Source organism: Bombyx mandarina, chromosome 19, assembly GCF_030267445.1.
Source record: "Bombyx mandarina strain Sakado chromosome 19, ASM3026744v2".
NCBI lineage: Eukaryota > Metazoa > Arthropoda > Insecta > Lepidoptera > Bombycidae > Bombyx > Bombyx mandarina.
This window is the reverse complement of record NC_143225.1, coordinates 4687427-4711275: the sequence shown is the minus strand read 5'-3', so window position 1 is coordinate 4711275 and position 23849 is coordinate 4687427. Positions and strand designations below refer to the sequence as shown.

The 23849-nt window shown below is 36.3% G+C and overlaps 1 protein-coding gene and 1 long non-coding RNA gene across 5 annotated transcripts in view; one reads left to right on the top strand and one right to left on the bottom strand.

Annotated features, from left to right (window-relative positions):
- Positions 1-2083: 2083 nt before the first annotated feature.
- The window catches only part of HnRNP-K (Heterogeneous nuclear ribonucleoprotein K), a 36977-nt gene continuing 15211 nt past the window's right edge, over positions 2084-23849 (top strand). For 2 of the 4 annotated variants that reach the window (XM_089735557.1, XM_089735555.1), the window contains exons 1-2: positions 18050-18240; positions 18330-18370. The gene's annotated coding sequence lies outside the window, so the exon portion shown is untranslated. Of the gene's footprint in view, positions 2383-18049; positions 18241-18329; positions 18371-23849 lie in introns of those variants that run through there. The other 2 variants (XM_089735556.1, XM_089735554.1) reach the window with 2 other exon arrangements.
- LOC114239290 (uncharacterized) lies at positions 3110-8829 on the bottom strand. The gene is made up of 3 exons (XR_016324737.1): positions 8335-8829; positions 7943-8021; positions 3110-3437 (listed from the first exon to the last, which is right to left on the bottom strand). It is a non-coding gene; the product is annotated as an uncharacterized LOC114239290 (long non-coding RNA).

The following is a 23849-nucleotide window of genomic DNA, read 5'->3' as shown; positions in this document are numbered from 1 at the left end:
CGTGTTGTAGTACTATAACACTTAAAATTCAGATTAGATTTTTGCGCTGGTAATAGCAATGCGCAATAGAATTGCTTCAACTAATTTGAATACATGTGGGTCGGGGCATAACGGAATACTATCCCGTTTTGCCCCTTCCTTGTAGTTTAAATAATACCTTTTGTTTACCTACTTACCTATCGATAGTATTGCAACCTAGTTTTGCAAGCGTCCATAGGCTACGGTAACCGCTTTCTATCAGCCGAACAGTAAGCTTCTTTGCCGACTTAGTGATATAAAAAAGTATAAGAACATATTGTTGTAACTTCTACATTAGCAAGATATATTATTGCTTTTCTCATAAAGTTTTTTTGTCAGATACAATGATTCGGAACTATAAACGAAAAACAGATCGTGGCAAATGGGACCCTGAAGTTCTGGGTCTTATGGGTTCTTAATAACAGGATGGGGCTTCCTCGAGCCTCAGCTACATATGATGTTCCGCTGCCGTGTAAGAAAAGCTCGTGATACTGTGGATGACGACACTGATTTCGGTAACGACTAAGTACGGAAAAAAGCATTTGTGACGATCCAAAACTGTTTTTACAGAAAAACAAGAAGATGAGTTGGCGCAATGTGTGAAATCTATGGAAGTACGGTTAACAGGAAACTAACTTCGTGTAATAGCTTATCAGTTCGCTCAGCGAAATCATATAGATAGCCCACTTAATGAAGAAACTGGCATGGCAGGAGAAGATTGGCCCAGAACCGAGATCAGCAGCCAGAGCTATGCATAGCTTGGCCATGGAACGTATGTCCCACCCATGTACAATATACGCTCGGAAGCAGATGCGAGCTGAACTTTTGGATGACCGGAAGCGGATGAAGACTGATGGACAGAAGACTAAAAAAGATAAAAACGAATACATAAAGTTGGAAATAAGAAGATAGAAAGGACTGAAAACAAGCGTCAAGCTAAAAGACTCGCCAAAGAAATCGAATCGGAATATAATTCATCTTAAGAGGAGGACGGTGACTGGGCCTGCATCTATTGTGGTTACTTATATTAAGAGTCAACTGAGGGTTGGGCTATCTGCAGTATTTTCCATGGTTGGACACACGATTCCTGTGCCGGAGTAGATGAAGAAGACGACGAGGCACACATTTGTGAACGCTGTCTGCCCGATTAAAATACGTACTCCTTTTGCCCCGTAGCATAGCCCCATAGATGGGGTAAGACGGGGAATTCGTCTCATTATCGTTAATCATTATTTGTCAAAAAAAATCTGTGATTTTGCATGATAAAATAATTAATTTTAAAAGACAAATGTATAAGTGTTACTTTTTTCTTTAAAGAATTTAATTAAAGAGTATGATTGTCTTTGTACAGCGAGTTTTGTCTTAGCTATCTCATCTTGCCCCGGTCTCCCCTGTATTCCGTATTTGGCATTTGGATACAGCCAACAGCTCTTAAGAAATCTAAAACATGTCACTACATATGATTCAGCGTAAGTTTGGTAGCACCCTTTGATACCCCTTGGTACACGCTACTTCTACCCGGGCTGGCGCCGTTGATTACTCTACATATATCCCAGAAGATATGTAACCAGCTGTACACTCGTCTTTTATAAGAGCATCCGGATGATAAATGATCTCACTTCCCGACCCACGCTGGCTCCAGGTTAGCGGCGCCGTCTAGGCGGTTTCGCATAGCCTGCTGACTGAAAGATTCAGTGGTACAGCATAAGGTGGGGTTGGGATGGTGGGGAGATAGATGAAACCTGCCTCGAATGAGAAAAGGAGAGGATAGGATTGAGTAATAGGGGTTTTGGACTGTATACTTCCGATTCTCTCCATCTTGTAGGCGGAAGCCTATTATAGCCTATTTCGTGACCAAAATAACCTGTAACTGGAAGACTTTTCTACGGATCACTTTCGCTCGCTAGTGAATTCATACTAAAAAAAATGTTTTGTTCACTAGTCATAGATGTAAAAAAACCTTCGAAAATATTTTATCTCGCGCATGTTAAGTTTAATTTAAACTTATACCTATTCCATTCTTGTTAATCTTCTTTCACTGAGTTTCAAATATAACAACAGTGCCATAAGTTTTCAATTCAAGAAAAAATTGACAAGTACATCCTGATAGTTTGGGATTAGAACGTGTTTTAAGGTAGAAACATCAATTTTTGTTGACAACATCAGAAAAAGCTACCAAATTATCACAAAACTACAAAATTGTTGCAATTTATTTCAATTTGATGGCATTTGCATTTTGCAATCGTTGCCGCCATTTTTGGCGTTTTAATATTGAGATCTAATTTACTTTTAACTAGATTTTTGTATCTGAACGTATATTGTTTGTGCTTTAGTGCTTTAGTGTCTTTCAAACGATCAATAAAGGTAAGTTAAAATGTCATCGTCATATTCTATGTATAGAATTCACGTCATGTGAATTGTTATTGATTATTTTGTGACCGGCGTCTATGTGCATGGCGTTGTTTAATAGTTAGTCCTAAAATACGGATTACTTATGATAGCAATAATTTCTCCACATTTTGATCTTCAAATGATTGAAGTATATAATATTTATATGAATGTACACGAGGACTTCACGTACGTCAAGAAATTATAAAAGATAACGATAATGTACTACTTCATTGGTTGATTTACAATACAAATTGTGGTAAATTATGAATGTCGAATAATAATGATTTAACGAAAATAGTTAAAACGCAAAGCAATTCTTTTCCAGGTTAGGTTATGTCTGTATAAAGTCTATATATGCGAAGAATTTAAATAAACACTGATTACCCATTGATAGAATATCCATACTCTCAAGAGGATATTAGTTTTTCTTTGTTTAATCGGATATAATACCAAGGATTGATTAGTTCTTGGTTTTGTATATTTCAATGATTCTACCTTTATAAAAGCAATTTGCTTTTAATGTTAATGGACAGTTCTATTAAGCTACTTAGCTATCTAAGCTTAATTTATGACCTCTAACACACATGTGTAGTGTCAAACATAAAGCTTTAAGTGCTTACAAAGGTTAGCTTACATGTAATACCAGCTCTGACGTGAAAACCTTCTTTTATTTTTCTTATAATATAATCTTAATAAAAATTCCTTAATAGAAGCAGCTTCAAAATATAGTCTGACCGAAAATCTAAGGCTATTTTCTGTGATCTTTTTACTTAATAGAACAGGATTACAGATGATCTTTTCCAAATCAAAGTACCATATTATATTTAAGTCTAAGTACATGGTGCTGGTGGAAATACTCTTGATTTTTTTTTATTGCTTAGATTGATATACTGATAGACTGATAGTAGTGAAAACAATACATTTTATGATTATTAGTATTTTAAAAGATCTTGATAATGCCCTGGGGTTTCTGACGTACACGCAGGAAGGTACCCACTTCCTAAGAAGTGGGCTTGTAGCTTGTTTGCCTACAGTGGTAAAATTATTGTTTGAAACTTCTATCTAAACATAACAAAATCAAAATTTATTTACACAACTTATAATGAAAGGACAATGCCCATTTTCTATGGGCGTTTGGGCCCCTAAAAAAAGTTGTCCTGTCATGATGGTTTTAACTTAATTTGATAGACAAAGAAATATCGTTTCATATTCAGAAAACGATTTTTATATTCTCACCCAGGTTTAAGAGAAATCTGTTTTTTTCTGCAGCTAAAATTAAGTTGTTAATTGTTTTCTTCGAAATCAATAATCGCTCTCATAATTATTTACAGTATTAAATAAGTTAATTGTGGTTAATGTTGCTAGAAATAAGCCCTTACGTACATTTTATTATTATTATATCCTCATAATAATAATAAAATGAAATGAAAATCCGGAAGCCGGCAACGATATTGTTGTTGTTGTTTTTAAATTCACCAATAAGCAGGCAAAGAGCGTAGCCTATACAGCCTAGTCTGTCGAAGTTATATATTTTTTATGTCAATAAAAAGCCGGTGTATCTCTTTTTATTGCTTTTTGGGAGTTTTGACATCAACTCGACGAATACCTCATTGACTGAGCATGAGTTTACGCAGACCTTTTATACACAATATTACAAATACAAATAATACAAATTATACAATAAACTATTAAAAAACATTAAAATAAAAATTCAAGTGACGCTTCACTCGGGTTGCTGCCAATACTCTCTGATCATCTATATATATATATAAAAATGAAACCCGTTTTCCGTTGTCACGACATAACATGAAAACGGCTTGACCGATTTGGCTAATTTTGGTCTTGAATTATTTGTTGAGGTCCAGAGAAGGTTTAAAAGGTTAGATAAATATAAAATTTTCGGAATGAAATAAAAATAACAATTTTGTTTTTCCTTTGATGTGTCCCCCGTCGGACGGATTCCTTTTGTTTGTTTTAAGTTTATCTTAAATAAAAGTCTTTTATTTATCGATTGAGGCACTACGAAGTCTGCCGGGTCAGCTAGTATATAATAAGAATAGAGTAATGGTAGGCCATTGATATTTTTACTAATGGAATCATTAATATCTAAAAATATTAAATAATTCATGGTTTTAAGTAATAATTATTATTATTACAATATATAAATATTGAATTGAACAAAAATAAACTAAGAAGCCTGTGAATTATAAGCATTAGCAATTTTTTTTTTATTTGTTGTTCAAGTCAGAAACAACTCTTTCGTTTGACAGCATATAGGTTGGCTGTATGGGCTAAGCCCTTTGCCTATTGGCGAATTTAAAAACTATGGCATGGATAGTTTTGGGATGTTATCAAATAAGTAATTTATTTTTTTGGAAAACAATGCCAGGTTGAAAGAAATGTTGATACATAAACTAAACAACGTGAAAAAATAAGGCATAGTTTTTCAAGTACAAATAGTTTTGACATAAAGTTGGCCCACTTTTGGGCATTGTCCTTTGCCTTCAGTTCTAAATAGCTTTGCTCCGTTATCAAAAGTAAGAAATCAAATGGAATGCTTGGAATTTCAAATGACCCAGAAATTGTTGAGATTTAGGTTTTCTCAAAATCATAGCGTTATAATTTTTATTAATGAAAAGAAGAAAATCTTGAGTTTCAGCAAATCAGCATTTAGATGTAATGATGATGTAATAAAATATGTTATGGCACATGGTTGAGGAACATTCTGTAATTACATAATATCAAGTTATACTGTGAAGCTTTTTATCTAACAGTAACTAACTATAGTCCATGGTTTACCTGGGCCTAGTTTGAGACAACCTTATCAGAGGCTTTTAAGTATTCTAACAATTTATCTCTAGACACCTGTCTTGGAACTCATGTGAGAGGTTAACAGCAGATATAAGCAGTTTGTGAATAATAGTTGGGACCATAATTACTTAATAATGATTGTTTCCTCTTTAAAAAAAGCATATTATATGTATAAGCATATAAATGGTATGGATGGAGCTTACATGATGTTTATCAGGTATAAAAGGTGTCATACTATCAAACATTTGGTATTTTAAATCAATATCTGCTTGCTGCTCATATTCATCTATTGATGTAATGGTGTTGCTTAAAATATTTTTTACCAAATTCAAAACATCTGATTAATTTGAAAATTAGCACATGCCCAAGGATTGATAACATTACAATAACTTTAATACTTTGACTTAGTTTATCAGTAACATCAAGATCATTAATTTATCAGTAACAAAAAGGAGTTGACATTTATATTCAATTTGGCTAGCTATTATTCGAATGTTTGCTTAGTGAAGTCGTCGTGGCCTAAAGGATAAGACGTCCGGTGCATTCGTATGTAGCGATGCACCGGTGTTCCAATCCCGCAGGCGGGTACCAATACGTACTTAACAAATGTTCACGATTGACTTCCACGGTGAAGGAATAACATCGTGTAATAAAAATCAAACCCGCAAAATTATAATTTGCGTAATTACTGGTGGTAGGACCTCTTATGAGTCCGCACGGGTAGGTATTACCTCCCTGCATATTTCAACCGTGAAGCAGTAATGCGTTTCGGTTTGAAGGGTGGGGCAGCCGTTGTAACTATACTGAGACCTTATAACTTATACCTATCTCAAGGTGCGTGGCGCATTTACGTTGTAGATGTCTATGGGCTCCAGTAACCACTTAACAACAGGTGGGCTGTGAGCTTGTCCACTCAACTAAGCAATAAAAAAAAAGTTACGGTACTCAAAATGACAAAATCTCTGACACATAGCCAACATCGAATAGAGTATTATAATCTTATAATTATTAAATCAATAAAGAGATTAACCATTGTTGTGCTGCTAGTTTTTGTTCTGTCGTTCTTAATTGTAGTTTTTTTTTAATGATCTAAATATATATTATGAAGAAGATTTAATAAAATCTAAAACCAAATGTTACTTTTTTGGGGAAAATTCCTTTCTATGCTTACAAGAAATAGCTATTTAAAAGTAAATCATTCACTAAATTAACTAAATAGTTATAACTTGTATAACTAAATTGATTTAAATAAAATTTGTTGTAAGACACTCTTTTTTGTAATTGATTTTGTGAATATGATTTTTGGGTCGGCTGAAATGTACAAAAATTAGTTTTCGAAAAATTAAATTTTCATATTTACTTGAACTCCTTAATAATAAAGGTTATAAAAACATTGCAACTATTGAAGTTGATAACGTGATTATTCCGTAAGCTGCAAGGCCCTTTCTTGTAAGCTAAGCTCCTAATTAATGATCGTTTTCCTCACTCTAAGCGATAGCCATTCATCACAAAGTCAAACATAAAATTAGGTAATATTTGTAACACTAGGTCCGATGAGTTTGTTCGAAGTGAATTGTCAATAAATTGTTTCCGCCATAGGTATACATAAATTGCTATGGTAACAATCCGATTTTTTTTTATTGCGTAGATGTGTGGACGAGTTCACAGTCCCCCTGGTGAGTGGTTACCGGAGCCCATAGAAGTTACAACGTAAGTGCCACCACCCATCTTGAAATATGAGTTCTAAGGTCTCAGTATAGTTACAACGGCTGCCCCACCCTTCAAATCGAAACGCATTACTGCTTCACGGCAGAGGTAGACAGGGTGGTGATATCTACCCGTGCGGACTCACAACAGGTCCTACCAGCTGTAATAATGCAAATTATAATTTTGCGGGTTTGATTTTTTATTACATGATGTTATTCATTCACCGCGGAAGTCAATGTGAACATTTGTCAAGTACGTATTTCATTAAAAAAATTGGTACCCGCCTGCGGGATTCGAACTCCGGTGCATCGTTCAACACATCCACCGGACGTCTTATCCTTTAGGCCACGACGACTTCAAATCATACATAATCATATTGCATTGTTAGGTATATAATAATATAATCTATCTATAACATACTAGCGGACCCGGCAGACTTCGTAGTGCCTCAATTGATAAATAAAATACCTAAACTTTGGCATAAAATAAACTTAAAACAAACCAAAGGAATCCGAATCCGTCCTACGGGGGACACATCAAAGGAAAACAAAATTGTTGTTTTTATTTAATTCCGAGCATTTTCTTAATTATCTACCTTTTAAACCTTCTCTGGGCATCCACAAATAATTCAAGACCAAAATTAGACAAATCGGTCCAGCCGTTCTCGAGTTTTAGCGAGACTAACGAACAGCAATTTATTTTTATATATTTATATAGAATATAGATTATCTATAATAATATATAATTCGCCCACCGGATGAAAAGTGTTTACTCAAGCCCAAGCAATACTAACTACCACACTACAACTGTTATGCTGTTCTGTTCTTTCAAAGCGCAACACTTAATTGGTTGACTGCAGAAATAGGCAAATAAAATCAGTAGCCAACGTTATGGCTCTGCTTCTGGTTTTGCTGATATTCAGGCGTGACGGTGACCAGTCGCCTTCAGATGAATCGAGTGCCTGTCAGTCTTTGAAAGTAATAACGAAAACGCAGTACGTTTGGTACCTACCCACCCGTAAAGGCTTTCAAAATGCCTATCAGCAGTACGGCAAATTTCTATTGGGGCTTAAGAAGTGAAGAGCTGGGTAGATCCTAAAAAAGATAATGACTGACTTAAGAAAATATTATGCTACGTAGGTAACTAACAGTTCCCAGCGAAATGAAATTCTAAAATTATTTTTCAGTAAATTTTCCACTATAGCATTCAATTTGTCGTTACACTCATAAATGTATAAAGCATAAATATAAAGCAAGTGTTCAAACAATCACATTGCTTATGCAACGCACTGAATTTGCATCGTAAAACGTTGTATTCACTCATGTAGCATAATTCTATTATTACATGTTCTTTGTTACAAAAGAAATATGTAATTTTTTTTATACCCGTTTGGTATTTGTAAATTACCTATGTTGTCCGTCATTCAAGATACGCGAAACAGATAAAATTCAAAGATGGTATTTAATTGTCGCCTCATCCCTTCGAGGTGCGTGGTGGCACTGCGGTAGTTATCATGGGGGTGGTGCCGATAGCCATGAGATCGAAAGTAGAACGTAATAATTGTCGGTGGTGGTCGATATCGGGAGGGGGGCTGTCGTGGCCGTTCCCGCGGCTTCGCCGTCAACAAACCGTCGCACGGCAACTGTTCATGACATATGCATGAGAACGGCTCCGAAGCCGCCGCTTAAATATACAAGGACAGACGGGGAAATTACTAGAGTCAAATACATACAAGATGTCTCCTGGTTGAGTGCGCTGCCGTGGCGTGCGGCACGCCTACGAACCTCTTCAATTACGATCACGAAACCTCTGTTGTATCTATACCTCTCTTATTCTCGATCTATTTTTGCTTTGATACCAACATGTCTTTTTAATAAGTCATGAAACTACCCTCATTTCATAGTTAAGTGAATCATTTTAAAATTCTTGTACGACGGACGTGAAATTGATTGAATGAACGCAGTGCAGAATATATTACTGCTGCAATTTGTATTCAATGTTGTCATTTAAATAATATTTCGAACGATCTTTTCGGAAAATACTTAATTATTAAATCATTAAAACAAAGATTAACATTATGTCATTGTTCGGTAGTTTTGGTAGAGCACGAGATCTATCCATCTATCAACCATCAAATTTTCTAAATTAAAAGGCTGGTTAATCGTTATCTCTCGGTTATTGCCGGTCTGTGATTGGAATGTAAATAGCTATAATATGTGCTGATAATCTTTAAAGTCATATAATTTTAATAATCACATAAGGTCTATATTTTGTCCATGAACGATAATAATATGTAAATTATGTTTAAATGTTTTATTAATTAGAAATCCCAAAAGTGTCTCCGTATTAAGTGTGGTTTCCAAAAAAACTGAGTTCAACAACGGCCTACTTGTGTATATTCTTACTTTGAAGTTATGATCGATAGGGACATAAAATATTCAGACAAAACGTCTGCCGACAAGGAAACTGTACCGGCAAACGTTACTTGTAAAGGGCACTTGGGTGGAACGTGGCTTTCCTTTAGAGTTTACCGACCACAATATTTTCATTGCTGTAAATTAGACGACGGGCTTACGGTACATCTAGACATTCTAGACTAAAGCGGGACTACAGCATATAAACATCACAACGCTGCTACTTGTCATCTGCAACCTGGTGAATATGTTATTTAGTGGTGCTAAGACATCTTCTGCTCTGATGGCGGGTGTTGCGATAATTAAAAGGACATGACTGAGTTATTTCAAAAAGATCATTTAACAAATTTTATTCTACTCCCCTTGAACATTCGGTATAAAAAGAAGGAAACCGTCCCGTTTGTAGATCCAAAGGTCCCTAGCGATCCATGACAATACATCTATCCACAATCCGATCGTCCTACTTCTGCATGGGATGAAATTGGAGAAGCTATCTAAGCAATAAAAAAAAAGAAAGCTGGTACTTTATGGTATTACCCAAAACTGGGAGTAGTACACCACCTGTATCTGCACTTTGTAAAGAAAAATTATTTGTCCAGACGTGAAGTATCGCTTGGCCGCGGCGCCACGTGAGACGGGTCCTTTCTCGTAGTGAAGTCGCAAACCTGTATCATTAATCGGTAGAATTAAACTAAATTGTATTCAGTCTATTTAAAGCCCCGCCACAAATTTAATTCCCGCACCTGTATCATGCTCCTAGAGAGATTCCACCATCCTGCCTATTTCTGACGCAAAACATGAGAAGAAATGCGTTACGGCTTGAAGGGTGGGTTGGTCAGACGTTACGAAAAAAATTGAAAGTTCGACCTCACGGTTCATCAGGATGGTTGTGTATATATTTTCTGTAACCACTATACTTAATCTACTCATTATTACTATCATCATTACTGATTGCTATACATCCATAAATTACTAAATGCAAATCATAATCATCGTGTAATCAAAATCAAACCCGCAAAATTATAATTTGCCTAATACTGGTGGTAGGACCTCATGTGAGTCCGCGCGGGTAGGTGCCAACACCCTGCCTATTTCTGCCGTGAATCAGTAATGCGTTTCGGTTTAAAGGGTAGGGCAGCCGTTGTAACTATATTTGAGACCTTAGAGAACTTATATCTCAAGATGGGTGGCGCATTTAGGTTGTAGATGTCTATGGGCTCCAGTAACCGCTTAACACCAGGTGGGCTGTGAGTTCGTCCACCCTTCTAAGCATTAAAAAAAAAACACAAAACAAAAATTAAATTGTTCAATAAATTGGGAAGTTTTTTCCTTTTTTGTAAGATTAACTGTCCGGTCCTGTTTGAAATGAAATCAGTTAAATACATTGATGTATTAAAAATATCAACGGTTAAATGATTACATTTTAGTGTTCGCAATGTGACTGTATAGAAATGATTAAAGGAAAAACACAAAATTCGTTCGTTCGGCTTCGTTCGTTTTGACAGCTTATCTGTATTCGAGTCAAGTAAAACAATTACGAAAATAATATTATTATGTATTTTGGTTCGTTCGTTGCAGACCCGAGCAGATTTTCCTCACCGCAAAGGCTTTACTGAAACCTCTATCAATAATAGATCAGGTCTTTGTCAATATTTGAACACAAAATTAATTCAATATCGAAATAAAACTGACAACCTATTTTTTGCTATTCACCTAACTGAACAGATGAGTTCATCTGACTTGTTGTACATCACATCTTCTGATCAATAACCAGACAGACAATTTTTTAATAAAATTATATAGGCCTGCAGTTGTGCGCTCATGGTATATCATGCTGGATAGATTTACATCATTCCATTTCACAACCTTTGCTCTTATAAAATTCACGAAATCTTCATTGAATATTAAGCTATTAAAAGGTTGTAAGGGCCCTTACTACTGTTCTCGAAAGATGTCGTTAATCGTTTTCTGAAACGCGTTATGGTTATTTTACATGGATTAGTATAAGAATTGCATGAGTGGCATATCGACTATTCAACATTTCATTTCGAATCCTCCCGATCCACTAACGGTGCTTTTAGGTACCCCAAGTACCGCTCACCGTTCTCGTCGAACTCGTCGCTTGAGACGAATGGTTCGGCGAGGAAATTAACCCTCAGACACAGCCCACTGAGTTTCTCGCCGAATCATCTCAGTGGGTCGTGTTTCCGATCCGGTGGTAGATTCGGCGAAGCACTCATCTTGCTTGGGGCTAGTCTAAGCGACGTCATCAGGTTAGTCCTGTGAGCTCACATTCTCGTTCGGAAAATCTAGTATGACCCCTCGTGGTCACTTGAATTAGGTGGGAAAAAAACATTACAAGACCACACGGGTGAAGTCGCGCGCACATATATTCAACAAGTAAAATCCTGTGGCTTTAAAATCAAAAAAATTCAACTATGATTGTGTTTTTTTAAAGGATAATTCCATTTAATACTATTATTTGACTTTAAAAAATATGCTTTAACAGGATATTTTGTAAACAGTCGAAACTATGAGCTAGAAAACTTGAACAAAATCATGCCAATTTCGAATAAAACGAGCGAAGTACTTGTCATGAAATTTGGTCATAGTTCATTTTTAAGTTCGGTGGCGAATCGTCTCCGTGAGTGTTGACCGCGGGAACCTCCTACTCTGACCGGGTTTTGACGCCGTACGGAGATCGGACGTCGGGTGTATGAGTGCAGGGAAGTCGTTTAGTAGACAGGGTCCTACCTAGGGACCAGTGCTACATATCCCGCGCGCCCCCTAGCCGCGGGGACCTCGTAGGTAGTTCGGCACCCCTCCCGGAAAAAAAAGTGGCAGTCCGTCTAAATAATTATGTACATACATGACGTGCGGTCATGAACAGCATCGGTTGTGAACGAACAATATTGTGTAACAAAATCAACATGTAATTTATAAATTTGCTTTATTACTACTAGTCCAGACGGGTCGATATAACCGTCTTGTCTTTTGACAATTAACCTTGTGCCTCGTGGTGATATATCGTGATTCTTGTGGACTTTTTGTGTCAGACTTTGCCGACCATGGCTCGTCCATCCATACAAGAGAGCAGAAGAAAGAATATACCGCCTTGGAATTAGGTCAATGCAGATTAATTCATTATGGCATCCAGGAAATTTGTAATAAAAAAAAATCATACTTCGATAATCCACGTTATTTTCACAAACATATAGGTACTTCTTCTTCTACTTCTGAGTCGGACACTACAAACATATTAAAAATAATAGGTATTTTGACACCCTATCTAGTTCTATCTATTCCTTCTATCTAGTATATAGTTATCTAGTCCTTCAAAGTCGCTAAATTATTGAATTAATTATTTGCAAGTATTAATTTGAATTGGAAAACTTTCCAAACGGTAATTGTAAACGTTTGCGTGTGACATCGGCAAGACTCCCCCACATGTCCACTCTCAGGAATGAAGGCCGCGCCTGCTACCACGCGCCCGTCGTGTTCCCATCAGTAGCTGAATATTTCAGTGGCTAGTGTACAGAAATTATAGACTTCGTTCCGACCCCCTGAGGGCTTCCATAATTGCGCGTTTAAAATCATTTTCTTAGGATAGAAAAGCCGTACCGGTAATTAGGTCAGATATGATTGTCACCACAGCCGCGCGATTCCCACGAAAAGTTGGTAAGGTACTTTCATTGTGTCACACATGATGTTTCACGCATACATTAAGACTTAAAATGTTTTGCAGTGTAACATAGTAGACTAAAAAGGTATATAAAGTCTGAAGGTAATCTACAACTCAATTAAATTTGAATTGTTCAATATTCTAAATAACTTAAGAATATATGAAAAAAAGTAGGTTTTTATTTTAGCGCATTTCTAATAACAATGAACATACAAGATAACCCTGAAGCTCAAATTTTTAAATAGAAACCTTCATTTATTTCAAAAAAAAAATGCAGCTACGTTTTTTAATGATTCCGTCTACTTGCCCTGAGAGGCGGGGCAGGTGTAAATTCAAGACATCCCAATGACCATTTAATTAATAAGTAGATATCATTTTGACAGATACGATATCTTTGTTGGTTGTACTAAAATATAAATCTGAGCCCCACAATAGAGGTTTTGTCAGTTTTCACTGATTCCTCAGTCGTTATTTAACAACCAGACTCACGAAAAATTCTCTTTTAAAAAAACGCCTAAAACAAGATGTGATGATGGTCACTGATAAATTCAAAATGAGATAGGAATTTTCTTAAAATCTGCAGATACTAGTTAAATAACACTCGATCGCATCTCATATTTTTCTGGATCGAGGTAACACGGTCAATTGACTATTGCGTAAGTTAGTCATAAACAAAAAAGTAAACATAATAAAGTATAACAATAGCCATGGAAAGAAAACAAACTTTTTACGTTTTTACCATCGATAATACTACATCAGAAACAATATTACCTAATAACATGGTCGCCGGTAGATTATTGTCCACGTTTGTTGTGGTCTTGTCGTCATGACAACGATTGTCTTCAACGTCGCTTCATTGGTATGCTATTAGCCATTAGCTATTGACAAATAACAAATACACATAGATCAATAGACAAAATATTATGAAATGTACTGAATTTTAAATTTACTTTGTTGTATGATTGTAGCCTGTGTTCATAACGCAACTAACTGCTGTTGAAGTTAATGTTTAAAACACAACTATCCAAACTTTGTACGTTGCGTATTTTAAAATATTATTAAACTGAGAGGAGAGGGCGCTGTATCATGAAATAGAAAATAGTTATTTAAATATTGATTTAATCACAAAACATGTTACAAAAATGAGCTTTCGAAATCGGTGTTAAGTACCATATTCGTTTATTCCCAATATTTTAAATAAAAACTTACCTAGAATTATTAGGGTATCGATAATAAACTGAGCAATATAATGTTTTTATGCATTTTGTATTTTTAGCACGATCATGTGTTATGTGTTGACTTTTACGACCATAATCTAAATTTGAACAGTATATAGTACCGTTTTCTCCTCTTTTAGTCAACTAATATTCTTTTTTTATTATGGAATCATTGACGAAGTTTCGTGTTATTAGTCTTTTTTTCTGAAAAAACTAGTATATGGGAAGAATTTTTTTTTCCAAGAAAGTAAAGACTTTTCAGTACTCTTTTCTTTTCCTTCGGCCGATTTTATTAGTTTTTACTACGCTTTTATTAGTTTGATATGTCGTATTCTTTGTATCTTTGTAACGGAATTTTCCAACGTAATTTTCACCAACATGAAGACGTCCAATTAACTTGAAAATTTGCATACTTATCAACTCTCATTCTCAATAAAATCATTTTATTAGCCTAATTTGCTGGATCAGAAAGTTTTAAAAAATGCTACTAAACCGCATTTTCTAACAAATTCTTTAATTATATTTATTTTGCGTTTTACGGGTGCCAGAAAATAATCAATAAAATAGTTGGAAATATCTTTACTGGTGGGAGGACGTCTTGTGGGTCAGCACGGGTAGGTACCACCGCCCTGCCTGCTTCTGCCGTGAAGCAGTAATGTGTTTCGGTTTGAAGGGCGGCGCAGCCTTTTTACTATTAAAAGTGAAACCTTACAACTCATGTCTCATGGTGGGTGGCGGCTTTACGTTGCAGACGTCTTAAGGCTCCGGTAACCACTTAACACCAGGTGGGCGGTGAGCTAGTCCAGCAACCTAAGCAATTAGTTTCTTTTGTAAATATCAATAAAAACAAAACAAAGTAAATTGTGTAAAATTGAACAATATGTAGATTGATTAATTTTGTTAGATTATTGCTATTAAATAGTCATAAATATATTGATTGGATTGTTCATTAGCTTGATTGAGTTGAGTTTTGTTTTCATATTACATGTAAATGTATTACGTTAAATGATTAGGAACATTATAGAGTCAAGAGAAATAAGGCATTTAAATAGCTCTGAATGACACTACGGAATGACATAAATTAAACACATTTTATAGTAAAGCGGAGTAATATCAAAACCCACTTCAGCAAATTTCTTGTATTATTATATTATTGATGTTACGAAAATAGTCAGCCTTGCTTAGGGGCAGAAAATGTGAAATCTTGCATACGACTTTTACATTAAAACATACAAAACAACACAACAAACATAGACACATTAAAATTATGTACATTTTCAGTTTGAGCAGCTATTACTTCGTTCTGTGTTTCGGGAGGTTTGAAGAAGTATATTTAATTTAAACCGGTTCTTTGTACTTCTGGGTAATAGATTTTTAATATGCAGCTAAATTTGAAATCCAGAATATCATTATTTAATAATACGTGAAGCAAAAACTTTGTATCCCTTTTTACGAAAATTGCGCGGACGGAGGAGTATGAAATTTTCCACACTTATAGAGAATATAGAGAAGAAGTGCACAATGCTAATATTTTTTTAAAATAATGCATAAAAGATACATTAAATCAATAAAGAAAAGAAGAATTACACACACTACATACCATGTATTTGACGCACACACGCATGCATACTATTTATTGTCAAACTTTTGTTCTGACGTCTGTTGTCAAATTGAGAATAGATTAAATATTGTTTGTCTTTATTAATATTTTTTTATAGTGTAGCCTTGGCGAAATTTGTGATTAAAGAAGTATAAAATACAATCATAATAGTGTACAAACTTATTATACAGTTCCAATTAATTATAGTCGAATTTTGACTACTGCGGGACCTCTAGTCATTATTTAATTTGCCATTCTATCGCTGTCATATTGTCTCAATTTTAAACTTGTTTATTTTTAACCTACTGAGCTTCTCGCCGGATCTTCTCAGTGGGTCGTGATTACGTTCCGGTGGTAGATTCTGCGAAGCACTGCCCTTGCTAGGGCTAGTGTTGACAAATTCTCTCAAGTTGATGAGCCCGCGAGCTCACCTACCCGTCCGCGCATAGCTGGAATAGCCCCAGCGAATAGGTAGGGAAGAAGGAAAAGTTAATTTACGATGCGCGCATATGATGCTTTGAAAATTGTAGTTCTATTTTTGTTTAAAAAAACTAGTTACATAATATACTAGCCCGCTTCACTGGGCATTTAAAATTAACATTATTATTTATTGTCAGTATTATCAGGGAGTCCAAAACTTATGTAAATATTAGCCTATCCATTAAGTACATGTATTTTCTACATGGATACCAAGTTTCAAGTCAATCGGATGCATGGTTCAGTAGTTATAACGGAACATCCGTAAAAACCACTGTAGATTTATATATTAGTATAGAGTATGAATCTTTATGACTTAGTGACATAATAATATCAACGAGTTTCATCGACTTATTGTGTTCGGTTCGAGGGAGGTCGTAGGTGTACATTAACGTACTAACGACAGGGTCGCATGCAAGTTCCTCTACGTAATAATCTAATGTGGACTATCAAACTAATTAAATATCAATAACTTATATTTCTTTTTAAGTTTTGTATCTGCGAGTAGACGATAGTTTGGAGTTTAATTAAGTAATTGATGCAAATGAAAATATTGGTGTACCAAAGAACTAGTGATATTGGTGGGTATATTTTTTATAAAATAATTCTTAGGTTCGTCCTACTTCGGCTTACCTTTTGTTAAGTGGTTACCGGAACCCACCTACCTTAAGATGTGAGAATTAAGTTATAGTTTTTATAATGCTGGGACTGCCCCACCCTTCAAACCGAAATGCGTTTCTATAACATGACAGAAATGGTTAAGGTTTTGGCACCTACCCGTACGGGCTCACAAGACGCTCTAAGGATCCATTTCTAATTACTCAACTGTTCTATTTAATGTATTCAGCACTTTTCAGACAGACAACAGCACACATTTCAAAAACAATATAAAATTAAAATTACAATCTTTAACTTGAAACTTGAAAATCGTTTATTATATTGAGGTTATGTTAAATTTGAAAATTTTTTACATAATCTAAATTGATTAAAAAACTTGTTATCACTGAAAATATGAGATACTCACGCCGCTGTATTTCAATAAGCATTAATAACACATATTTTGAAAATTGAAAAAAAAAAACCGCTTTTGAAATTTCTAAACATTATGTATTGTTCAATCTTCTTATTTACCTATAGTATTTTTAACGGATTCAATAATACTCAATTTAATACAAAATACGCATTTTATTTTGTAATTATGTAGTTAAAAACAGAATTTCCCGAAAATATCCGCATGAATTACAATCAAGGTGTTTATTGACTAGATCATTTGCATGACGTTACTTATCTTTATTAGGTATCTGTAGTATTTACCCAGAAAATAATCAGTACTAAACTTTAGCACCAACCTTCCTCAAAAAAGTATCCTTGAAGTGAATTCAATAATCTCATAAAATTGTCTTGGCTAGAAAGCGATAGTAATTTTTGTAACAATACTTTTTCATATGTATTAAGTCTTTCAAAAAGCTTCTTCCACGGAATTGAGGGCAGATTTGTAGTATATTTTCTCCGAATTAAGATATTATTATAAAATACTACCCCTGTCTGTCCTGATGTAGGAGGATCTTCGCATAATTTGAGTTAGGACAATGAGCTTCTTCGTCTGAAGGAGATCGTAGGGTTCCAAAATAGATCGGATAATTCGGGTAACATTGTGAAAGATGTAGGCTGGTTTAGAGAGGAGAGGGTGGGTGTCTTGCGGTTTCAGTCGTTAAGTTGCCGTTTCCGGGGCACAGTAAGAGGCAGGGTGATATCGACGGGGCGGCTCGTAGTGCGCATGTGCACCTACGGCGCCCCGGAGTCTCGGGAGTGTCTTACAAACGCTCGAGCAGAGCCCTGACGGTGTCAGTCGCCTCGTGCTCGTCCTAGGCGACGCACGAGGACCAGGGAAAGGGTCCCATGCGCGCTCACCCCAATTACAATGTACGATGATTTTTATACGCGAACTTTTTTTTCCATATCAATTTTTTCACTGTTTAATAACTAACTAATAAGCTTTTGTATTGTTCTAGGTGTGATCCAGGGTAATCGTAGGAGCTCTGAACTTTATTGGGTAAGTAAATTTATAATTTATAATATGATCATGCGTTTAATATCTAAAAAAATTTAATATTTTTTTCCAACACTTAAGTATTGGAATAATGTTATATTTAAACAGTACTTTGGATTTAAAATAATTTAGTGTTCGGTGTAATAATACTATGAAGTGTTTAATGTTGCCTAAAGGTACAGGGGTGGCAGCTGTTTGTGACAGACAGTGTACGCCGTTTTTTTTTATTCCTTTTTATTATATTTTTTCCGTGACCTGACTTCTTTGTGCGGCGAACACCTGCCAGGCCGGCTCTGGGTTCCGATCCAATCCTGCTTGTTCTATTCATACACTAGAGACGGCAAATAAAAATATGTAATTTAGAACATCGAATAAATAATACTTACCGCTTAACTTATACCGTTTAGACGAGTTTAATAATCAATCCTGTCGATCTGATAGATTTTTTTTTTATTTTTTTTTTTGCTGGATGGTCGGATGAGCTCACAGTACACCTGGTGTTAAGTGGTTACTGGAGCCCGTAGACATTTACGACGTAAATGCGTCACCCACCTTGAGATATAAGTTCTAAGGTCTCAAGTATAGTTACAACGGCTGCCCCACCCTTCAAACCGAAACGCATTACTGCTTTACGGCAGAAATAGGCAGGGTGGTGGTACCCATCCGCGCGGACTCACAAGAGGTCCTACCACTAGTATAAGAAAATATTATCCCTTTGATTTTTCCGAAAAGAGTAGCCACAGCATGAAGGTATTATTGAAGTTTTTCGCGTTGCTGCGGTTGAGATGACTCATGGCATCGAATCGACCGACATAGTGCCCTCTTCTTACTCATTGTGCTGATTTAAAATTTTAGCTTAAAAATTTTTCATGACTTTTTCGGGGTGTATAATTGCCTCCGCAGTTCGCGGTTATTGGCAACGGAGCCATGCTCAAACCGATATTCTGGACGTGCAATTCCAGTGTTTACAAATTTCGAAACATTGCGCTGTGTACGCAGCCTATTAAAATACTATTTAGTTATTTTAGACATCATTGGTTAGCAATGGATTTTTATTACGAAACATATACATATCGACGCTTGAAAGGCAAACGTGACTAAGCGACAATGCGCGAACTTTACAGTAGACTAATAATAATTTAAAGTTGAAATATCTGAAAACAAAATTTATTTTAACGAATCTAGCTGTAGTAGAATCTAGCTAGTAGCTGTAGGATTGAAATGATTTTAATAGACCTGGAAATATATATTTTATATTTTTTGCGCATCGAATATGTTTATTGCCTATCATTTATATGTACAAATCAGTTATTGTCGCTTAGTCACGTTTGCCTTTCAAGCGTCGATATATATTTTTATATATGTATATATTTAAGTACGAGTTTTTGTATCTATAAATGTTATGTATGTTATATAATATATATACGTATGTTTAAGTAATATTACTATCACACTACACCTGCCAAGGTTCATCTCTGCACTCCCCTAAGGTAGACTGTCAGACAATGCCTATGGTGTTAAGTCCTCCTTTATACTGTCAAGTATAGAAAGTTAAAAATAAATAATACATAATGAAACATATCGTTGTTTCGAATACATATTATCATTATTATGTACGTTTACGATTATATCGGATTTTGATCGCCCACTAGAATGGCGTGATTCGTAGAGAATCGGGAGCAGCCTGAGTTACGGTTGATTGAAGTTAAGTCCTACTAGAGGTCCCGCAGTAGTCGAAATTCGACTATAATTAATTGAAATTGTAAGCTTGTACACTATTATGATTGTATTTCATACTTCTATAATCACAAATTTCGCCAAGGCTACACTATAAAAAAATATTAATAAAGATAAACAATATTTAATCTATTCTCAATTTGACCACAGACGTCAAGAACAAAAGTTTGACAATAAATAGTATGCATGCGTGTGTGCGTCAAATACATGGTATGGAGTGTGTGTAAGGTTTTCTTTATTGATTTAATGTATCTTTTATGCATTATTTTTAAAAAAATATTAGCATTGTGCACTTCTTCCCTATATTCTCTATAAGTGTGCAAAATTTCATACTCCTCCGTCCGCGCAATTGTCGTAAAAAGGGATACAAAGTTTTTGCTTCATGTAAGAATATATAGATAACTATAAAAACTATATTTCATTTTCGAAAAGCATTACTAGGTGCTGCTATTATCATAAAATTTTAGTAATTGAATCGTGCTGTGTGACGATTGGTGCAGCACTAAATAATTGGACTGACCGTTTTTTTATTTATTATTCAAACGAATCAAAAGGTTCGTAGAATTCGATTTTTTTTTTAATTTGAGTAGAATTAAACTATAATTTAAACGCGAAAAGTTTACGAATTCACGTTGTCCGAATGAAAGTGAATATTTGTTGAGTTGCCGCGTTAAGGTTGTTGTTGATATGATAGTAACCAAACTAGTCAATTTTTGTTGTTGTTTATGTTGTAAAAATAAAAAAGGAAAATTAAAGAGTATTTAATCTGGAGTTGTCGTCAAGTTAGCGAATTATACAGCAGCCGAGGCACTACAATTGTTCGCTTAAAGTTTAAAAAGCTAAGTAACAGGAAATTAAAAAAGTTAGCAGCTTTTGTGGGCGCCGCGATAGGGCGCTTCGGTTTGTGGAACCCTTTTGTGATGTTCGCGAATAGAAACCATGCGTGTAGGCGTACAGGTGCTTAGATGTCACTGAACCCGTTCACTGTCTTATGAATTCTACATTAGGAAAACGTACGTCTTTAACTGAAAGTTAATAAATTAATAAGAACAGGGAAAGCAGTATAGTAGACTAGTCTTTCTTCTAATATATAAAAATGGATTGCTGTTCGTTAGTCTCGCTAAAACTCGAGAACGGCTGGATCGATTTGGCTAATTTTGGTCTTAAATTATTTGTGGAAGTCCAGAGAAGGCTTAAAAGGTAGATAAATATAAAAATGCTCGGAATTAAATAAAAATAACAATTTTGTTTTTCCTTTGATGTGTCCCCCGTCGGACGGATTCCTTTTGTTTGTTTTAAGTTCATTTTATACAAAAGTTTAGGTATTTTATTTATCGATTGAGGCACTATGAAGTCTGCTGGGTCAGCTACTCTTTGATAAATATATTTTGACTTTTAATAAGAGTACCGTGGAACAAAAAAGTGTAATATTAACAAAAGCCAAATTTACCTCCTGAAAATTCCAATGTAAGCATATTTTATTCTTATTCAGTTGAGTGAACGAACTAACGGTCCACCTGCTGCTAAGGGGTTACTGGAGTCCGTAGACATCACGACGCGAATGCGCCACTCACCTTAGGACGTGAGGTCGAATTCTCAGCTGAATTATGTAACTACATACTGTCGCGCCCTTCAAATCGACATGTCGGGTGGGGAGTGGGTACCTACCCTTATAATACACCTCACATATGTATAACGCATTATGATTTACACACATCACACGTCCGCATTTGACGTGCCACAACCCCTTCATTAGTTAATATTTTTGATAGTAGCAGAATAGAACTGTACAGTGGCGTGTTGGAAGCTTTTTATCGATTTAATTGGACAAAGGAACTCGATACGTCGGTCAAATTCGCTGTACCACATAAAACAACATTTTGTGCGATACTTAGCACCTTACTGAAAAAAGAGGAAGATGGCAGTGACTTTAGCAGTAACCTCATTCGGGAGAAGAGTGTCATTATAACAAAGGCTTCGACCTTTTTTTTTTAACGCTGGGGAATCCATTTACGTATACCCGGTCGAGAGGGGTAACAGATCGGGTTATGTCGGACTCCGGCGCCTCCAGAGAAGAAGAGGGAGAAGAGGAAGGCCAAAGTCATCTTCTTCCAATTACTACCGGGAGACTACGCCTTGAGAAAGGCTCGCGAGACGCTGCGTGGCGTCTACCACGCAGGACCCGCCCCGCAAAACCGACTACCGACTAAACCCCATCGAGCTCCACCACTCCGACTCCACGAAACCTACGGTACCGCACAATGCGCGCCGAAGGCTCGCCATCGCCGGTACCCGTCCTGACAGTAGGACGGGATTCCATCCCCGGGAAGATCCCTCAGGACGTCGTCTCGGGAGATACACCGTGAATGGCGCATAGGAGCCGCCTTGCGCCGCCTCACCACGGAACCGACAGCAGAGCACCGGGCGCCCCCGCACCCGGTACCCAACAGTCCCTACGGGAGATTAACGGGAGCATTGTGCCCGCGTCGCCCACCCCGCCTTCTTCGCTGAGGAGCCGAAGAGGGATCCCACTCCCTTTCGCGCTCCTCAGCCTCGCGTAACGCCATGACCATGTCGAAAGGCTTCGACCTAATGATTCGAAACGATAAAAACCGTGGCTAGACATAGACCTCTTGCAATACACTTATGGTAGGCAGCGGCTTGGCTCTGCCCCTGGCATTGCTGACGTCCATGAGCGACGGTGACCACTTACCATCAGGTAGGCCGTATGCTCGTCAGCCTATAAAGGCAATAAAAAAAGGCACTACATTCGAAAGCTATTTATAATCGAACAAAATTAGTAAGAACATTCTGTGATCGACTAACATTCTATGTATTCCTTTACAGGCGATTCACAATAATATTCAATCATCTCTAATAAAATATTCGATTCTGTTTAGGAACTGGTGGTAGGACCTCTTCTGAGTCCGCACGGGTAGGTACCACCACCACCCCGCCTATTTCTACCGTGAAGCAGTAATGCGTTTCGGTTTGAAGGGTGGGGCAGCCGTTGTAACTATACTTGAGACCTTAGAACTCATATCTCAAGGTGGGTGGCGCATTTAAGTTATAGATGTCTATGGGCTTCAGTAATCACTTAACACCAGGTGGGCTGTGAGCTAGTCCGCCCACCTAAGCTATTAAAAAAAAAAAGAATTAAAAACATTTTTTTGCTTTTTTTTTTTTTTATTGCTTAGATGTGTGGACGAGCTCACAGCCCACCTGGTGTTAAGTGGTTACTGGAGCCCATAGACATATACAACGTAAATGCGCCACCATGCTCATGAAATATATCTGACAAAATGCCACCACAATTCAGAATAGAATTTTACCGTGTGCATAACGACATTATGGTTTTGTCGCAGCGACCTAAGTCGTAAAGAGCGTTTATATGTCGCAAAACACAACCAGTCTAGACTGTACTCACTTAGTACATAGAATATTGTACGTAAAGACATGATATTAAGTTCTTACCTATAAAATTCTCAAATCTCGACACTCGCAACTTTGAACTCAAGTGTCTGATGTTTTATTTTATTAACTCTGAATTCTTTATTTGTAACTTGCGATGTTTTGATTTGCTTATTCATTTGTTTTCGCAACTTATGACTTTGCTGTCAAATCGTTTTGTGTTCGCGTCTTAGAAAAAGGGATTTTTTTGGTTTTGCACTTCTGTTCATCACTATGAAGGTTAGCTAGCAAAGATAGCTCTAGATCTACTGGTGGTAGGACCACTTGTGAGTCC